This window comes from Hemiscyllium ocellatum, chromosome 4 (genome assembly GCF_020745735.1).
Source record: "Hemiscyllium ocellatum isolate sHemOce1 chromosome 4, sHemOce1.pat.X.cur, whole genome shotgun sequence".
Lineage (NCBI taxonomy): Eukaryota > Metazoa > Chordata > Chondrichthyes > Orectolobiformes > Hemiscylliidae > Hemiscyllium > Hemiscyllium ocellatum.
In genome coordinates, this window is record NC_083404.1 from 52,467,783 (window position 1) to 52,483,396 (window position 15,614).

Below are 15,614 nucleotides of genomic sequence, written 5' to 3' on the forward strand. Positions count from 1 at the left end.
GCAGACCACCTTTGTGTTATTTCCTCAATTACATTCTTGGAGAGTTCTGCAAAGTTTCTCCTTTCTCCTTGACAGTGAAAGTATGTTTCCTGACACACCTGGCAATAGACCTTCTCTGTCTATATACACATTAGTCTGTTTGTGTACATTATCAAGTCATTTGCAGCAGAACATGTGTGACTTGCCCTCTGGAAAGTAAGAACTCACACTACCCATACCTCTCCTCTCGCTGCAGCCCATTCAAGGAGGAGAAAGTGAGGACTGCAGATGCTAGAGACCAGTTTCGAGAGTGTGGTGGTGGAAAAGCACACCAGGTCAGGCAGTATCCGAGGAGCAGAAGAATTGATGTTTTAGACATGAGTTCTTCATCAGGAATTCACTCAAACTGTCGATTTTCCTGCTCCTCAGTTGCTACTTGACCTGCTGTGCTTTTCCAGCACCACACTCTTGATGACTGCAACCCATTCAAGCCTGGCGACTCGTCAAGTGCAGATCTTTGTAATACCTACCAAAGTCAGTGTAATACAAAGTCATTGAGCTGGTAGCTATGAGTGTCAAAACTTCAGCCTCTACACCACATACTGGTCAGCAGGTAGTTGCAGAATGACTGAAAGTATATAAACCATATGTAGAGTTTTAAGCTTATGGAGTAAAGGCTAAATACATCTTTACACAAAGAATGGCCAACAAGCATATGCTTCAGGAAGTATGGGATAATGATGCCAGATTACATGGCACGAGTGTCTGAGTGTGTAGCATTTCAGAAGAGGTCCTTCTTCACCATCCCCAGCATATAGTTATGTTTCATAAATCCTGTTAATGCCCACTGTCCTGAATACAGACCTAATGTTTTAAAAAGACATTTTAATATTCCTTTGAAGGCTTTCATTTTGAAGGATTGTGAAAAAATTAATTAATTTCATGTTTTATGTAAAAACCTGAAGTTTATTTCTTTAAAAGAGGCTGATGAAAGGTTAACATAGAGACTTTTACAAACAAGACTTCTGAGAAATCACATGGCTAGTGGGAGTGACTTGCTTTGCTGTGGACCCAGCTGCACTGTTTGAACAATGAGTTGAAGATGTTCTTGTTTTATCTGGTTCAACTGGTGGACAAGAAACCTGTGAGGAAGGTTCAGTGCACTCGTTCCTGAAATGAACCCCCTTTTGGATTCAAGATGAAATCTCTTTATTATTCTTAAAACAGTGGTTGGGGGAACTTCTCATTCTTGCATTTCCTGAGCAAGTTGTGCCTGCAGAGACTCTGATACAACCATACATGACTATAATTAGCACAGAACATCAGAGCCATCAACTTTAGAACATCCTAAGTTTTATACTCTTGTCTTCAAGAATAAAGCTTTAATAAAAATGTTTGTTTTTCAGGAAACAAATTTCTGCAGATCTTTGCTTTTTCTTGCTCTTTTCCTGAAGTGTATTGGTATAGCTATGTGCATTTTGGGAATATTTAGAAGAAAAAGCATTTATACTTCAACATTACTCACCTTGGGACTTAACAACTTATTGCATCTTTATTGAAAACTTTTTTTTCAAAAAAAATATGATTACAATTGCAATGTTTATCAAGAAGCCTGGTTTGAAGATCTATTTATTTAAAATGTAATTTAGAAAAAAATAATTAATTGGCCATCTTGGTAATTGTATTTTTATTTTATGTCGTGACTTGCAGAGTAGTGGAACTAAACAGTGCACTAAACAGAGTAGTAGTACAAAAACAGTGCACTCCTCCGGCCTTGGTCAGAACAGACCTGACTACTCCTTGCTCTTGTGCTTCATGTCCATTAATAAAGATGAGGACACTGCATGCATTATTAACTGCTCTCTCCATCTTCCAGTAATCTGGTTGCAAATATACACCAAGATCCTTCTGCTCCTCACCCCATTTAGAATTGTACCCCTATTTTATATTGTCTTTCAATGTTTTTCCAACTATGTATCACCTCATGCCACTCTGCACTGAATCTCATCTGTCGCATATCCACCAATGCCACCAACTTGGCAATATCCTTTTTGATTTCAACACTGCCCTGTTCATGTTTCATGTTTCATTTCATCTGCAAACTTTGAAATTGTCTCCTGCACACCCAGATCCAGATCATTAATATAGATCAGGAAAAGCAAGGGGCCCACTACACTAAAAGCAACTCCACTAGAAACTTTCCTTCAGCCCAAAAAAATGTCCATTGACCATTGCTCTCTATTTCCTATCACTCAATGCTACTGTTGCTTTTATGCCATGACCTATAACTTTTCTCATGACTCTGTCATGTGGCACTGTATCATCTGCCTTCTGGAAATCTGTGTATATCATCTCAACAGCCTTATGACACGATTCGATATTTTCAATAACCTTAATTTCCTGAGTGTGGTCATTTGTCACCGTGCCCAGGTTCTTGAGGCTCGACTGCTGTCATGGACCACCACAGTTATCCATTCTCACTGCCTTCTCAGTACTTGTCTGGTGGGCCTTCTGGGCCGAGAGCGAAGAGAACCTCTCTCATCCTGTTCACTTCCTATACAAAACCCTCCAGCCTGTTTTCCGAGAACCTAGACACTCTCTGCTTGGTTCTTCCATTTGTGTAACTTTCTCTTAGTTTTCAACTCTTTTAAAGGAATTCCAACTGCACTTCCAGGTGCACCTTCCCTTTAAGAGGTGCATATCGGCTTTAAATGAACGTTAAGTATGTCTGGGAAACTGTGTCATTTGCTCAAGTGTGCAGCTCCTCACCAGCATACTCAGGATTGGATTGCTTAGCATAATCATTATATTTAGCATTAAGTTTGCATACTACTTGCATTACAATGAACAGCATGGGATAATCACATAAAATGCAACCGATTTTTGCATCTATTCCATTTCGACATATATGTCAGAATATTTGAAAGTTGATCAAATTAACTAATTTTAAAATACACAGTAATTGGCACAAATATAAAAATAAATGAAAGATATATACAGATGTATATACACAGGTATATAAATATATATGTATGCAATACATTTATATTTGTTGTTGTACTTTCTTGCCCAGTTTTCTCCTATTTCTTTACAAAAAATAAAACTTTATTTGTGTACAGCGCAAACTCTGAAAAGATGCCATACAATTCTGTACAGTCATCAACAGTGTTGAAGCATTTTGAGGAACATTGCTTTACTCTTGGTATTATTGTGTTGGATTATTGCACTTTATAAAATGCTATATTAAGATTCACAGTTGTTATCTGCAATGACCATATTCAATTATTAGAAATATCATATGAGATTTCGGAGAAGAGTTGCACTTAGAGTGAGTTATGTTTTATTTAGTGGGCGACAGATATATATCATATGCATCTGAAAAAGGGACTGATGTCACATTCCTTCTGATTTACATGTAGTGTGATAAATTACACTTTTTAAAAAATTAAGTATCAGAAAACCAAAGCTGCTTCTGCCCTCGAGCATTATGTGGAATTGTGCAGGAAACAATGTCTGCCTTGTTAAATATTTTTAAACAGTATATTGATAGTACAGAACTTGAATATTGCTACAGACATGCTGCCAAAGCTTTTCAGTGTATAATCAGAACCGGTGTAAGAATGCCAAATTTTGAACAATCACAGTAATTTATACTGAAAGAACAGTGGATGCTTTAAATCAGAGACAAAAATAGATATTACTGGAAAAGCTTAACAGGTCTGACAGCATTTGTGTAGAGAAAACAGAGTGAATATTTTGGGCTGTGAAGAAAGGTCACAGGGCTCTGATTTCTCTCCACAGATGCTACAGGAGAAAAAGGTGTCAGTTGGTTTAACAAGTGAACTCTGGAGAAAACAATGGAGAATAAATACTCCCAAAGCTCTCAGGTAATACGAAAATTGTTCAAGACTTGAAGAAATTCCGTTGTTTGCAGAGAATGTGCAAAGCATGTTCATCTCTGAGGTGCTTTACTAACAGTGCAATGTTTTAATAACCACAATAGATGCTCGATGTCAGGCATACAGCTTAAAAGATTCTATACATTTTTCATTACCTCAGTATATAATGACTGAAAGGGTTTAAATAGCAAACTTTTCCTTTGTCTCTTTAAGATAGCTGCACAAAACTTTAGAGTGTCCCTCAGTATCCAGCTCTGGATCTTGATTTGTACCCATCTGCAACACTTGGCCAAGTGTCTTTCAATGAAAGACAAGCAAGTTTCTGACAGACCAAAGTGCATTTCTCACTCTAGCCACAGTTGGTGTTTAACTGGGTGTGTGTACCTGGGAATAGCCTCTAAAGCACAGAGTTCTGTATCACAGAGCTACTTGGGATGAACCTTTACAAAAACCACAGAATCTCTTTCCAGGCCTTCTTTGCAAAGGCACATTACCCTCACTACCAGCCGAAACTCTGATGTTTATTCTGAGTATAATAAACACCTGTTCCATTTCAACCCCTCATGTCTCTGTGTTGACATTAAGAAACAATGCTCCTCCATTATAAGGTTAGGTATGGCACTACCAGGTGTTAACTGCAATGGCATGTTAGAGTCTATAACCAAATCTATAACCAAAGTCAACTGGATATTTAACAGGATTAAACATGGATATCTTAAGGAGAATGATACTCCACTAACTTGAGAAGTTGAGACCTCTGAGGGTGCCCAAGACAAATGAGCTGGTGCCAATGGAGGCCAATGTTCCAGAACTGGGTATAGTATCACCAAAGGGCCATGATGCCTTTGGTGGAGGACTTAAAAACAGTTGGAGGTACCTGGTTGGAACACATTCTCGCAATGGTATGCATAGAGATGCCTCAGAGATGGCTGCTTTCAGAGGAATCTTGCATCTTTGTTCTGGGAGGCCTCAATACATATTGGTCATGGCTGTCATACTAATTGTCTGAATTAGGATGGCATGAAATAGTTAACAAGGGGCATTAACCAGTCCTCCTTACTCTACTTAATCAGGGAAACAGCCAGAGTACCTCTTTCCTCTTGATACTTTCTGTTCAAAAGGGAACTCACAGGGTCAGAAAAGTAACGGAAAAGTAGAGGAGTTCTTCTTCCATGAAACTATTAAGCTCGGAAGCCATCAAGCAGTGATGTTGAAGAGCTATAGCTATATTTGACCCAAATCACTTCTGAAAGTGTGGTGTTTTGACCTGACAGGTTATTTACAACTTGTTTAATATAAGTTCACCCTGTCTTGATTTCATCCACATTGGCCTGCACAGAGCAACCAATGTACGGTGCTTTCTCCTCACCGCATACTATTCATGGGGCAAAGGGGCTGATCACAGACACCCAGCCGGGAGGAAGTAAGAATCCTACAACGACATACTCTGGCAGGGAGGCCGGCTCTTTCAACGTGTGTGAGCAATTAAATAGAAGCAGTTTATGTAATCAGGGGGCTCAGGCTTTCATGAAGGTCAATGCTGATTTCTGTAATCTCCTGGAAAAAGATCTCCTATCCAGTGTAGTAGATTTGGGTAAACATTGCCAGTAGTTGTCATGGTATCTGTCACTGGAGGACCAGCCCCCTGTGCTCTGCGTCACCCTGTAATTTTGCACTGTGCTTTCCTGTAAGGAGAAAAAGCAGAGAGTTGTAAGTGATCCCCCTGGGGAACAATTGTGAGGATTCAGAGACAACAATTCTGCTGCTCATTGCCTGCATGATGTGATGGAATAAGCTTATCCTCATATAACTTAGTGTTATGACAAGGAGACAGACTACTAAACTAAATCAATCTTTCTACCTCTGTATTCACAACACAGTAAAATTACAACCTTCAAAGACCCCAAATGTTAAATCCAATGATTCTGAAACAGACTTTTGAATAATCAATCCCAGATTTTGTGAATAATTAATTCCAGACGCCAGTTTATATATTAAAATACTTAGTAATTTACTACAACACAATAACTTTATCAGAGCAAAATTAAACAACAAAGTAATTAATTAATCAATATTTTTAAACCTAAAGCCATTTGATTTCACTCCCATTCACGCAAAAGATAGACAAACACAGTTAACAGATAAGTAAAGGAAAATAACAAAACTGGCCAGATTACTGAAAAAGTTTTTATTCTGTGTTATTCTGTAGCATAGATGATGTATTTTGGTTGAGTTTCTGAAGATGCTTATCATGGTCACTTTTACAATTCACTCAGATAATTCACACTGTAGCATCATACAGTCAGACATTTTTTTTCAGAAAACACAGCCCAAAACTCAGTTAAAATACTGGCCACTCCCTGATAGATTGACTATCTCCTCCACCAGCTCCCAGTTACAATTCAACATCTGCTATTTACTTCAGCATAAGATCTTTTCCAGACTTCCCAAGTACTGACTTCATTAACAACCAACTTCTGTCTGTTTAAACAATACGCTTCCCTGATGATGAGGCATATGCAGAACCTTTGATCTGCAATTCTGCAATTAACTTCAAGACCTGGCCTCATGAATAAACAAGTGCTCATTTGGTCTTTTGTTTTGACATAAGCTGTTGATCATAGTCCAAAAGTCATCTTTAATTCACAGTTCCCAGTTCACAGCTCCAAACCAAAATTGATAAAATTATAAGATAAAAATAATGAAAAGTCAGTGAAGGCTGTAACATTAACTAACAACATATTTCAGTCTCTCAAAAACAACAGCAGGTCCTCCACCTAACATTGAGAACCAGTGGATCAACCTTCCCAGGTCACCTGTCATTCTAGTAGTTGGGATAACCTCAGGAGTATGTGTACACTTCAACCATTCTAATCTCTACCAAGTTTGAATGTTGTCCGGGAGCTGTAGATGTTGCAGATGTTAGCAAGAACGTATCATGAAGATGTGAGCTTCATGGGAAATCTTTATTTGATATTACTTACGACATGAAACCTAGAGATTGGATAATAATGCAGTGATTGAGTCAAAGAGCCACAGTCAAATCCGCTATTGGATCAAATACTTTATCAGCTGATACTGGGAACTAAATATTTACATCAATTGCTGAGGCATGGCTTCTTTTCTCTGGAAAGAATTCTGACCGTGGCTTGATAGAGGTCTTTAGGATTATGAAGTAATTCGTTAGACTGGGCTTGGGGCATGGCATTTCTATTTGTGGGCAAACTAAAGCCCGATTACCATAAATACAAAAATGGGCAATAATAAATCGATTTTGAATTCAGGAGGAGCTTAATTTAGATGTTGGCCCTGGCTCAGCTAGTAACACTCTTACTCCTAACCCATAAGTTTCCAGGTACAAAGTCCTATTCTATGACTTAAGCACAAATCTCAAAGTTGACACTCCAGTAGACCAGTGAGGAAGGACCTAAAAGTCAGCTGAGATATTAACCTACGTTGCCTAATGTAAAAGATTCATGACACCATTCAAAGAAGACCAAGGGAGTACTTCCCATTATTATGTTGAATTTTTATCCCTGATCATCCACCAGAATTTTGGTAAATGACTTTGAAAAACAATGACTGACCTGGAGAACATCTGTAGAATCAACTAGCATTAGCTAATGTTATAAATGGGAATTTTTCTGGTGCAGGGTAGTATGTCTCTGGTTTCCAGAGTTATTTGGAAGCCATAATGCATTGCTGGAAATCTCAAAGTAGCCATGTGATAACTAGATTTGTGTGAGAATTATCCACACTATTCATTGTTTAGGGAACCGGAAATGGAAAATGAATAGGATTCCTGCGACTGATAGTTTGCAGTGCTCTCTGCTGGAAGAGCACAGGTGTAGCAGGAGAGACAGAATGGAGATATTGGCAATGCATTGCCTTAAGTTCTCAAAGGTCATATGTGAATGATGGCAAACCGAGGATGTGGCAAAACAGTTGCTGTACTTGGAATCTTATTACAACAAGGAAATTCATGACTTCAAGGAAGGGGAGAGAAAAATTAAAGTTAACTGTACAAAGTTCACCTTCTGCATCCAGTCTTTTTCATGAGAACACCCTGATACTTTGTATAAGGTGGTGGAGGGCATGTTAACAAAAGAAGAGTAATTTACAGCATTACTGTTCACACAGCCAGAGGAAATGGCTCATTTGTTTCCAGTACAACTAAATAAAAACAATGATAAATTGGGAGAGACACATCTCTTGACTTATCATCACAATATTCTTGAAAGATATCTCCTGGGAAGAGATAAGTAAAAATGTTTGAAGAGCTGCAACCATCAGCAAATAAACAATGGAGGACCTCTTAAAGATGCTGCCAATTAATATAACTGAATCTACTCTACAATAAAGTCCCAGGTGCAGATCTTGACAAATGTTGTGGTGACGAATCTTAAGGGCATGTACAGCATGAGAGTAAGTGGGTAAAACTTAAAAGTCCTGATTGCTATCACTATCTATTTAACTGTGTTGGAAGTACATGTAAACTGATGGTGGGTGCAAAAGAAGTGAGTTCTGTTCTTACACTCACCTGTGGTCTATCTTGTCTATCTAAGTGCTGGCTGTTATGCAATATGGCTGTTATGCACAGAACACCAGCTAGGAGTTAATCACCTGATGTTTTACCGAGGTTTCACCAACTGGCACAGTAACCACAGGAAAGAAATAAAATGCTACTTAAGTAATTTCTCCCAAACTTTCTACAAAATCAGTAAAGACTGGAGAATGAAATGTCCCATTCACCATGGAAACTCTTCTTCCTAATATCTGAAGTGAAATGATGGAAAAGCGTTAAAAACTGATGGAAAAGGAAAATAAAGATAGTTAGTTTTCCATACAGAGCCAAGTAACAACTTGTCACAATTATAACTATACGTGTTAAACTGCATGAGGAACACATCCAGGTATGACATAAATAGAAAGTTTGTGTTTTCAGCTTAGTCAAGAGCAATTGCTTGGCATCACAGAACTATTTTTTTCTCGAAAACAAAAAAATTAATTACAATGCAGGTTGGTTTCATTGCTGCTATCCAGGTTATGCCAATGCCCAGGTCATGCCAATGTCCAAGTTGCATTCAGTCATGTGATAGTGAATCAGTAAAATTTATAATTTGTCCTGAAATTTCAATTGGCTTTTCTCAATCTTCCTGCTGCAATACACCAGGAGACGGTGGATGCAGCTGTAATCAAACCACCAGCCTCCTTCTACAGAGGATTCATCACCTAGACTAATGAGGAGCTCTGCACTACAGCCCTGTCATGAAAGTCACCAAATTCGTAGTGATCTGAAGCAATGTCTATAATCTCTTCCTGAATAAGAGTCACTTATAGGAACCAACTACAGAGGAAGAAGTGAGACAATGAGGATGATGAAGAGGAAAATGTAGCTAATTGTAAGAAGGTGTCAAAACTACATCTTCTCAGATCTTTTATTACATTCCCTGAAAAGATTTTGTGCCCATACTTCCAAATGTGGTCGCTGTTTGGTAAGGCTGGCATTTATTGTTGCCATTGAGAGATTATCTGGGCATTTTTCTGAAACAGTTGCAATGTGTGTGGTGTAGGTGTTCCCACAGCATTCAGAAGCAGAGTTCCAAGGCTTTGACTGAGTGACAACGAATCAACAGTGATGTGCATCCTTTTTGAGATGAAAGATTTAGATCAGGATGCACAGCGTCATCTGGTGTTACACAACATAAACCATGCCAGTGAGCAGATTTCACCATCAGTAAAGGGTTTAAAGTTCCTGCTGTTTGTAGATTTCTTCCTGTTAAAGATTCATCCTATATCATGTTGAGTACTTCCCTATTTATATTAAGTGTCAATGTGCCACCTTATCGAAATCCCTTGCAAATTGATACATCACTTAATTTGCTTCTCCTATATATTCTGACCCTGAATTTCTTTAAAATCAGTGGCCTGGGAAAATGCATAGAGAAGTCCCGGAAAAACATCCCTCCAGAAAGACCTTTGGGAGGGATGTTCCCCGAAGTTTGATTGGGGTTAGAGTCCCCTAGGATAGATTGAGGTTAGAGTCCCCTAGGTTTGATTGGGGTTTGAGTTAAAATTGCCTTAATTACTGGGAGTGTGATACCTGTCAAATTAAGGGACTAGCGGGTTGACCACTATGAGAAGTAAAGGAAGCAAAAATGAGGCATCTAGGATAAAGGTAAAGAAGTCCCAGAACACATCCCTCCAGAAAGTCCCTTGGGACGGATGTTGAAAAATTGGAAAAATAATTTTAGTACAAGGGAGAAGGATAAGAAAACTATGATAAAATATTGTTGTTTTGTTTGGACCAAAGAGAGTATTCATCAACCATTGGTCTTTTGGTTGAAATACGGGTCAGACGAGGACTGGGTCTGTCAATTGTTGAAGTCATATGTTAATGAGAAACACTCTTTCTGTAAAGAGGAGTCTGACAATGCCTCCTGCTGGCAGGGCAGTCGAGACGCGCATTTGTATAGTATGAAAACTATGACAGGAAAGGAGGAAAAGTCGCCTTAGACACACCCTCCCCCTTGGGACATTCTTGACCATTTGTCCCCGCCGTATGACTCCCCCCAAAAAGCACCTGATGATCTACAAGCCGATGGTGCTGGATTAGGGGTGGCGGCTGGTGGCGAACAAGGGGGTGGGGAGGATGAGGAACGGGTGAAGGTTGTGAGATCAAAAATCCCGAAAGGAGGACTGACGAAGGAAGTAAAGCAATTAGGAAAAGATATTGAGGAATATCCGTTCCCAAAATTCAAGGAACGACACCCAGAGACAAATATATACCCTCTCAGGGAAGTTCCCATAGGGCAGAGAATAATTGACTTCATAAATGCCCCTTTAACAAGCAGCGAAGTCAGGACCTTTAAGAAGGAGATGAAACTTCTTATTGAAGATCCTGTGGGTCTATCTGAGCAAGTAGATCAATTCCTAGGTCCCAACCTATACACTTTGGACAGAGTATTCTCTTCACTGGGGAAGAGAGAGGAATGATCAGAAGAGCAGCTATGAGGTTGTGGGAACAAGAACACCCCCTGGGAGGGAGTTATGTCGGCTGAACAGAAGTTTCCCAATACAGACCCAGGCTGGGGGAACAACGAGACAGATGACCAAACCCAGATGAATGACCTCAAGGACTTAATAATAAAAGGAATCAGAGAAGCAGTCCCTAAATACCAGAATTTAACAAAGGCGTTTGAGGTCCGAAAAGAGAAAGACGAGACTCCCTCAGCATTTTTACAGAGGCTACAGGACTCAATGAGAAAGTATTCAGGTATGAATCCTGAGGATTCAGTAGCTCAGGGACTCCTTAAAGTACATTTTGTAACGAAAGCATGGCCGGATATGCAAAAGAAAATACAAAAAATTGAGGGATGGAGTGAGAAATCATTGGATGAATTATTGAGAGAGGCACAGAAAGTGTTAGTAAAGAGAGAGGAAGAGAAGCAAAACAGAAGGTGAAAATGATGATAAACACAGTTGTTGAGGTAGTCAAGAAAAGAGTGGAACTGGTAGTAAGCAACCAAAGTGATAGCTGGCAGTATGTTGAAAATAGAGGTAGGGGAAGAGAACGAGGAGGATCTGTTAGGGGTCCAATCGACAGGCTCAAAGGTCAAGGTGGAAATCCCCACAGGCAGGATGTTACTACTGTGGAAAGACAGGTCACTTTAAGCGGGAGTGTCCGGATCTGAAAAGGGAAGAGAGGGTGATACCGCTTATGAACTTTGATGAAGAATAGAGGCGTCAGAGGTTCGTGCCCTTGGGCACCCACCAGGAACCCTTGATAACTCTAAAGGTTGGACCTCATGAAGAGGATACAGTTTTCTTAGAAGATACGGGGGCAGCACGATCATTTTTAAATTTTATACCCAAAGGAATACAATTAACAAAACAACAGATAGCAGTGTCCGGAGTGAAGGGGGAAGGATTTACAGTCCCTGTATTTGAACCTATGATGATTGAAAGTAATGAAGGAAAACTTAAGGGACAATTGTTATACATTCCTGACATAGGAAGTAGTTTGTTAAGAAGAGACTTAATTATACTATTAGGACTAGGGATTGGGGTGAGCGACAATAACTAGTAGTAAAAATGGCCCATTTGACCGAGGAACAGGAAAAACAAATAGACCCCACAGTATGGGCATAGGAAAGCAATCGAGGGGGATTGCAGATTCCCCCTTTGCAGATCAGCTTGAAACAGATGGGGGAGACAGTATGTGAGAGACAATACCCGATTTTAGACAGAAGGACGAAGGGGTTTACAACCCGTGATTGAGGGATTAATTAGGGACGGCCTGCTGGAACCCTGCATGCCCCTCTATAATACCCCCATTTTGCCATTAAAAAAAAACAGATTGTACCTATCATCTGGTACAAGATTTAAGGGCGCTTAACAGGTGAGCACAGACACGACACCCAGTATTCCCAAATCGTTATACCCTCTTGATTAAAATCCCACACAACCACAAGTGGTTCAGTGTGGTGTACCTAAAGGACACCTTTTGGGCATGCCCCCTGGCAGAGGAAAGCAGAAACATGTTCGCCTTCGAGTGGGAAGACCCAAGAACAGCAATATAGATAGACAGTGCTTCCTCAGGGATTCACTGAGTCCCCAAACTTGTTTGGCCAGGTTTTAGAACAAATTTTGGAAAAGTTTATAAGTCCCCAAGGGACAAATTTGTTGCAATATGTAGATGACCTACGGGTCATGGGAGAAGATGAGAAAGGAACAATGGAAGGAACTAACCAATTGCTAAATTTTCTGGGACAACAGGGATTGAGGGTCTCAAGGAATAAATTACAATATGTAGAAAGGGAAGTAAACTATTTTGGACACCTGGTCAGTGAAGGGTAAAGGAAAATAAGTCCTGAAATGATTGAAGGGATAATGGGGATGTCAATCCCTCAGACTAAACGGGAATTGAGGAAATTTCTGGGGCTAACGGGATACTGTAGATTATGGATCAAGTCGTACTCCCAATAAACAAAGAAATTATACCTTAAATTGCTGGAAGAAGAATCACAGCTGTTAAAGTGGACAGAGGAAGAAAAAGAATTACTGGAAGGATTAAAGAAAAGTTTGATCCATGCCCCTGTCCTCCTTGCATTGCCTTCCCTAAATAAGCCCTTGCACTTGTTTGCCACCGTTGATAAGGGAGCAGCCCTAGGGGCCCTGACCCAGCAATGGGGATGAATGAAACAGCCGGTAGCATTCTTGTCTAAATGATTAGTTCCAGTTTCTAGAGTGTGCCCGAGTGTGTGCATGCAGTAGCAGCAAATGCACCACTGGTGGAAGAAAGTCGAAAACTCACATTCGGTGGGGCGTTGATAGTAAGCATCCCACATCAAGTACGGGCCATACTGAACCAGAAGGCAGGGCAGTGGCTTACAGACTCTAGAGTTTTAAAATATGAAGCAATTTTAATAGAAAAGAATGACCTTATGTTGTTCACAGACACTTGTCTGTATCCAGCTACTTTTCTCAGGAGGGGGGAGGACATGGAGGGGGGAGGACGTAGCTCCCTCGAACCCAGAACACGACTGCCTTGACATCATAGAATATCAGACTAAAGTAAGAATGGACCTTAGAGACATCCCTCTCCACGCAGGGGCCAGACTGTTTGCGGATGGGTCTCCAGAGTAATTGAAGGCAAAAGACACAACGGATATGCGGTAGTGGATGGAACGGAGGGGAGTGTAGTTGAGGCTAGTAGGCTGCCCAATGACTGGTCAGCACAGACTTGCGAATTCTATGCGCTGGAACGCACTCTTAGGGCCCTGGAGGGGAAGGAAAGAACTATCTACACACAGATTCTAAGTATGCCTTCGGAGTGGCACACAAATTTGTGAAAATATGGCTGGAGAGAAGACTCGTAAGCAGTAGAGGTAAAGAATTGGCCCATGAGGCATTAGTTCAGCAAGTACTGGAATCCCTTTTGCTGCCAAAGGAGATAGCCATAGGCCACATTAATGGTCATCAGAGGGGAGATGATATCGAAACAAGAGGAAATAGGTTGGCAGATGAAGCCGCTAAGGAGGCAGCTCTGAACCCACAGTTCACCCCGATATTTACCTTGGTCCCGACAATACAGAAACCTGCGGGGAAACCACTATTTAGTGCTAGGGAAAAGAAGGATTTGGAGAAACTAAGGGCTACCAAAACGGTAGAAGGGAAATGGGTGCTACCCGATGGTCGGGAAATATTATCTAAGATGCTGATGTGAGAAATCATGGCTGTCCTACATCAGGGGAGTCATTGGGGAGCGCAGGCAATGTGTGATTTGGTTCTTAGGAAATATGGATGTAAAGGGATATACACGATTGCCCAACAGGCATGTGATGGCTGTGTAACATGTAAGAAGGTAAACAAGAAGGTATAAAGGAAACAGGTCCCAGGAGGGAGAGACCCTGGGCTAGGACCAATCGAGAGCATACAGGTGGATTACACTGAATTGCCTCAGGTAGGAAAGCTAAAATACATGTTGGTTATAGTAGACCATTTATCCAGTTGGGTGGAGGACCACCCCTTGGCCACATCAATAGCAAGTGGGATGCCTAAGATAATTCTTGAGCAGATAGTTCCCTAGTGTGGGATAGTGGAGCATATAGACTCAGACCAGGGAAGCCACTTCACTTCTAAGGTGCTCCAGGGAATATTGCAAAGTTTGGAAATCTCCTGGGATTTTCACACTCCCGGCACCCTCCGTCTTCAGGGAGGGTCGAACAGATGAAGCTTAACAAGACAGTTGTCCAAATTGGTATTAGAGACCAGACTCCCCTGGATCCAATGTTTGCCGATAGCACTCCTACATGTGCAAATGGCTCCAAGGAAGGATTTGGGTCTGTCCCCTTATGAAATATTGTTTGGGCTGCCATACTTGGGACAGGAGGACCGCTGATCCCCAAGACTAAGGACTTGTTCTTAAGAAAGTATGTACTGGGCCTGTCCTCCTCTTTGGGGTAAAAACAATGACTGTAGATGCTGGAAACCAGATTCTGGATCAGTGGTGCTGGAAGAGCATAGCAGTTCAGGCAGCATCCAACACGCAGCAAAATCGACGTTTCAGGCAAAAGCCCTTCATCAGGAATAAAGGCAGTGAGCCTGAAGCGTGGAGAGATAAGCTAGGGGAGGGTGGGGTGGGGAGAGAGTAGCATAGAGTACAATGGGTGAGTGGGGGAGGGGATGAAGGTGATAGGTCAGGGAAGAGAGGGTGGAGTGGATAGGTGGAAAAGGAGCTAGGCAGGTCGGACAAGTCTGGACAAGTCATGGGGACAGTGCTGAGCTGGAAGATTGAAACTAGGGTGAGGTGGGGGAAGGGGACATGAGGAAGCTGTTGAAGTCCACATTGATGCCCTGGGGTTGAAGTGTTCCGAGGCGGAAGATGAGGCGTTCTTCCTCCAGGCATCTGGTGGTGAGGGAGCGGCGGTGAAGGAAGCCCAGAACCTCCATGTCCTCGGCAGAGTGGGAGGGGGAGTTGAAATGTTGGGCCACGGGGTGATTTGGTTGATTGGTGCGAGTTTCTCGGAGATGTTCCCTAAAGCGCTCTGCTAGGAGGTGCCCAGTCTCCCCAATGTAGAGGAGACCGCATCGGGATCAACGGCTACAATAAATGCTATTAGTGGATGTGCAGGTAAAACTTTGATGGATGTGGAAGGCTCCTTTAGGGCCTTGGATAGAGGTGTGGGCACAGGTTTTACAGTTCCTGCGGTGGCAGGGGAAAATGCCAGGATG